The sequence below is a fragment of the Gymnodraco acuticeps genome, unplaced genomic scaffold (assembly GCF_902827175.1).
Source record: "Gymnodraco acuticeps unplaced genomic scaffold, fGymAcu1.1, whole genome shotgun sequence".
NCBI lineage: Eukaryota > Metazoa > Chordata > Actinopteri > Perciformes > Bathydraconidae > Gymnodraco > Gymnodraco acuticeps.
The window spans coordinates 97,565-103,564 of NW_022991383.1; positions in this window are offsets into that span (position 1 = coordinate 97,565).

The window sequence follows — 6,000 nt, forward strand, 5'->3', positions numbered from 1 at the left end:
TTCACCCTAAAATTAATGATTCCCCTAAATTTGTCCCCATAAGGGAGGCGAGCCCCCACACGTGACTGTGTAAACAGATTTAGGTCCCCACAAGTATAGTAATGCTAGGCCACACACACACACACACACACACACACACACACACACACACACACACACACACACACACATTTTCACAGTGTACAAGGCAAGCTATTTAAAACAATATGCAAAACCTACCTCTTTGGTGACCTTGCCACTGTTGTCAAAGTTGTACAGTGTGAACACCCACTCCTGCTGAGTGTCCTCATCAGACACCATGTTACACTCTGTGACCTGCATGTGCAGAAAACAAGCTTGTTACTGCTATAAAAACATTTAGTTAATTAGAGAGAATTAAAGGTTGCATTGAGTTGGGTTGTGTGGGAGTTTACCAATAGAGACTTCAGAACTGGTAAAACAACCATTTGCAATTATAAAATACCTTGTTGATTAGTATCAGATGAGTTTACAAAGAGTTCTCCTGAACACATCTCACAGTAATCAGTACACGCATGTATGTAGAATTTGCAAATGTTACAGAGATATGGAGATTAACTCACACCAGCATGGCTGCTCTTCTTCTGTGTCTGTTTATTGACCTGGAGGTGGATGCCGTTTCCTCTATTAGCTGTCTTCTTTGATGGTAGAACATCTAAACAACACACAGTAAGCGGTTAAACTATCATATCCCAGGAGAATCACAGTTTCATGGTAAATATGTTTATTAAAATAAGTGATTTAACCAGTCCCATTGCAATTTTCCAAAAGCTCTTTTCCAAAAGGAGACCTGGCCAAGATGGCGGAAATGTAGTGTTTCAAACACACAAATATTGAAAAACCTATAGTTTATTCAAATATGTTATTCAACCTGTATTTAACCAGGTAAAGGCCAATTGAAATCTTACAAAAGTTGATTTCCAAAAGGAGCACAGGCAAAGATAGCGGCAGTGTTTCAAACACAAATATTGAAAAACACACAGCATGAACTCACAGAATAATATTCCTGGAGAAACAGAAAGGAGGAAACAGATGTTGCAAAGGAAGTAATTACAAATTCCAATTGAATAAACCCCCAAAACCGCCACTTAATTTTTAAAAGCTCTCATAGGGGTCGGCCTATCTGGCTAACAATCTGTTAGCACGCCAGGCTGCAGGGGCCGAGAACATAAAAGCCAATTTCAAAACAAACCGTATAGACTCTCTGCAATGAATGTATTCCTTGTTGTAAGCTCTGTTTTCAATAAAGGTTTGGCAGCAGAGAGGAAACTGAACGCTGTCCATCCAAAGGTCGAAGTTTTCTCACACAAATATAAAACAGATGCATTTGATTTCAACATCTCAGATCATTCACAAAATCTACACAATATAATGAAGCCCTTTATAGTAGCATGCATTAATAGTAGTGTCAGCATGGAAGTAAAACAACAATGAAACAACAATGGTGCAATTCTTTACTCACCTTTCAGTTTGCAGTTATGATTAGACTTGTTCGCCCTTAATTCTACATACAAATTCTGTAAAACACAAACGTTTGAATTAGCAGAGAGCACACATGTAGGAGAGGGAAGGCAGAGAGGAAGCCAATACGGGCTTTTCAGTCCCATGAGTGTTGAGATTGAGCTCCAGATGTGAGCAATGCTGAGCCAATCCTTGAACATCTGTGGGGTCTTTCTAAAAGACTGTCACTGACTCTTCTTCAGTTCCTTTAAAGACAATTACATTTGTATCAGATATGACAGTGATGGGATTCTTTCATTATTTTTCTGCAGAAATCAAATAAATGAGACATTGAGGCATCAGAAGGAGGTTTACTTTGGACATTTCCAGCTGGAACTCCTCCTTTAACAGCCGACATCTTGGCCTTCCCCCCCCCCATCACATGTAACTGACGTGGCGTGATGTTTCATATGGTCATTAAATGTAAAAACCATAAAGCCAGCAGAACTGTGCTTGACTAAAGGAGGTTTGAGTTGTGTTACACTAACAATTCACAGTTATAGTTTGTTGATACTAATACTTCACTCAGCATGACTACAAAGTATAAAGAAATGACTAACCGAGTGAAGGAATCCAAGTCGACAAAAAACAAAACAGGCAATTAGTTGACTAATTGCCTAAAAGCCAGATTTCCTGGAGGCAAGCGGCATAACACCATGTTCAAACATTTAAGTTACCTATAACAACCCATTATAAAACTATAAACCTTAAAAGTAATATCCATTTCAGTGAATTAAGAATCTCTGATGATTCTTTCTCGCTCCTCTCTAGAAACAAGTCAAAACAAGAGAAAGCAGCAGCAAGACTTTTCTTATCTGTCAACAGGACAATCCATCACTTATGTTGCACTGATGATCTGCAGATGAGCAACAACAAGAGTGATAAGATGGTTGCACCCTCACACTAATCTCCCTCCACACACTCCCCTCTCCTCGGACACGCTCTGCCTGCTGGGAAGCTTTGATGCTGGGTTGGATTACAAGTGAAAGACGGTGAGAGGTAGCAGAAAGGTGCCTGATGAAATTGTGTTTTTTGTTGTATGCCCTCATTGTACTTCAACCATCCAAGCATGTGTCCTGATATCACAAAGACTCAACTGTCAGATGAACAATAGCTGCCTTTGTCTCAGCGGTAATGTCTAACAGGGAGATACAAGATGATGCTCTGTTTACTACTCTCATTTTCATGACAACATGCTGCTCTGACTTGTGATACAAAAAACACTGAAACAAGCTGATTGAACTCAAATGAATAAAACAACTATTTAATCTGTTAAATAACCACAAATCTGGAGAAAAAAACATTCCCCTGTACCCATCATCAATGCTGCTATTTAGGATATTCTGCAACCAACATTAAGTTATTTTATGGTATATTTATCTTACAGTCATTTTTCATTGTTAAATACTGCTAAATATCATGCTCTGTTGTGATGTTGATGTTAGCACTTTTAATACTGCCACTTGGTCACTTTAAGTTTTTACGATGCATGATTGTTCTGTGTTGTTTTTAATTGAAGGGGTATGTAAATAAACAAATCGGGTTTCTAGGGGGAATTTGAGCCGAAATATCACCACAAAAAACAACCTTTTCATCCTTTAAAATAACATGTGCAGACTCAAGGCAATAACACATTAAGGTTGTTAACTGGGCTGAGGTGGATTCCTACCTTTAACTAAATAACAAGCAGAACAGTAGAAGTCAAAGTAAACACTTCTGGGCGTTAGTTATGACAAATATGAAGTGTAAAGATAAAAATCCTACTCATGATGTTTTCCCATGGATGTTACAATGTTTACAGAGTGTTTATGAACAGTTTGCACTGTGACTCAGCCTTACTTGTACACATGCACGCACACCCACGTACACATTTGTGATTTTTCAGGAAGTATTATGGTCAACACTGACATCGCTGGTAATTGAGAGGTTATAATTGTATTGGCTCACTACTTTATATAGTATATTGTATAAAGCTGACGGAAAACAATACATAATGTCACATAAAATAACACGTCTTTTCCGTTTCTACAGTGGTGGGGTGTGAAGCTAAATTAGGCTGGAAAATCGAATGGCAGAAAGATCTCTGCCATTAACAAGCACAGAACAAGCGACAAGCGTGTTCTGGCAAACTTGGCAGAATAAACTTTTTCCAAACTGTGAAACATACATATCAAATCTAAACATTGAAACAACACAACTTGTAAAAAGAACAACATCTCATGACTTTAGCAGTTGTACTAAAAGATCACTGAGAAGAAGTGGTTGTTTACTTTCACCACAACATCTGACAACACAGCTTCAATCAGTGTGTTTAAGGTTAATAGGAACTTATATTTGACATGTTTAATTAATAAAATAAGACCTTTTCTCTTGTCTTCAACAGTATCCAAACGTGATTGCTTCATTAATGCTAGTAGTGTAAATGTGATGCCATTTACGCAACCAAACACCCCTTTCCCACATCTTTTTCCTCTCCCCCCTCCTACAGTTTGCCCGACTGCAGAAGGAAAGCAGTACCAGATGTGGAGGTTTTTTTTCGGTCGTGCATAAAGACCTTGCTGTTTTGAGGGGGTGGCTGTGTTGCACTTCACAGACTTGCAAGTCTCTTTATAGAGATGGAGGAGGAAAGGGCGGAAGAATAAATATACGACCACCTCCCAACACCTTTTATGTCTCCTAATGTGATGTGAGCAAATACTGTTCATCCCAAAACTGGCTTAACAAGGATGAAGCTGTTGGCACTGAAATAAACCAGCATAAAGAGGCCGGGAATGCCTGTGCTTTTTTATTGCTTTTTTTTCTTAGGTATGGGAACAGACTTTTATAAATGTTATGTATAACTCTCAGGCATTTAAGAAGATGTTTCAGAGGATAAATGTGCCCTAAAATACTGTAGTAATGTGTGATTAAATATTATAAATGTAGAGAGTTTATTTGAAGTTGTTCAATAAATCAAATCCAAAGTCTGACTATTGATTCAGGAAAATAAATCTCCCAAAACTCTGTCTCATGTTCAGCAATCTTAAATCTAAGTACATTTTCCACAATGTTATCAATACAATCTGTAGCCCTTGGCTTTGTTTATCATGTGGTTAATATCATGTTGTTTCCATTCATCACTGTGCCAGCTCTAAGACTATCTCAATTTATACCAGATTATTAGTGTAATAGAAAACCAAATTAAGTAGTATGGGATCTGTTTTTGTGCAATACTCCAGTTTGGTTGTGCTTGTTTTTTATTCCAATAACATGAAGAATTTTTTTAAATCACAGAAAAGACGAAAACAAAAACAAAAAAATGTCTCCTACCTTGGTTAGTTTAGTTTTGTGGATTTGCTGGAGCTCTCTCTGACAGGTCAGCACATTGGAAGCCAAACTCCCACCTGCATAAAAAAAAGATGTAAACCCATTTTAAAAGAAGTTATGTTGTTTATTAAGTTGCTGTGTTGGTTGACTTACCTTCAGGACTCTGTCTACGTTTTGAAGCTGTCCAAACAGGAGAAAAGAACATATTAAGGGCTACAAGTCAAAAGCGCTTTAAAAAAGTCCAAAACAATTTGCGATGAAATAAAATGCCTCACCAAGTTTGGACTGGAATTTACCCATATTCCTGCGTTTTCATTGGATCAACAAAAAGTACAATCCATGAGGGGCAATATTGTTGTGTCATTTGGGAACAAACACCGGTACACTATCGCAGAAATTCATACACAGACGAGGTGAGCTTAAAAGTCGGACTGAGAAATCAAAGAGTAAAGAGGCAGAGCCAGAGGATTCACCGCTGAGCACTTCCTGTTTGGTTAAGCTCGGAGCTTGAATCACTCTCTGAAGGAAGCCTAGGCAAAAAGTGGGAGAAATCGGTTTTGTTTTTTTAGTCAAACGACTTCACTTTTATTATGCAAAATAAAAGAAGTAGGGGTAAAACTATATTTCTCTCTCTTCTTCTCTCATTTAAGGAAACGCAAAGTTTCAAAGTACTTTTTGACATGCTTGGGATGGACCCTCTTGCAATTGTAAAGCAACACCTCAGATGACAATAAACTGTTCCGTGGCATGTTGTATATTTGGAGCCATATAGGAGCTAAACTGTGTATGGATTAAAAAACAATGGTAGGATTTTAAACAGTTGTTTTACCAAGTATGAAAAGGATGCTCACTTTTCAATGAGTCATAACGTAATTCGGGTCACTCCACTGGAAATTCCAGTGCTGTATGAGGTTTATTTTATTTAGTAGCAGGCAGGTGTAAAACGCATGAATTCTACATTGAAATCTGAATTAAAAAAATCTGTATGATTATCTTATAACCCTATGAAAAGTGAAATGGATGTCTTGGCCAAGTCCCAGGATCCATCATCATTTCCTTGTTTGCAAGAAACAGACTCAACTGTAGAGCATCATCATAAAACCGAGCAGGAAAGATTATTGTTGCCAAAAACATCCCGTTTACAAGAATAAATTAAATAAAAAAGGTATAACATTG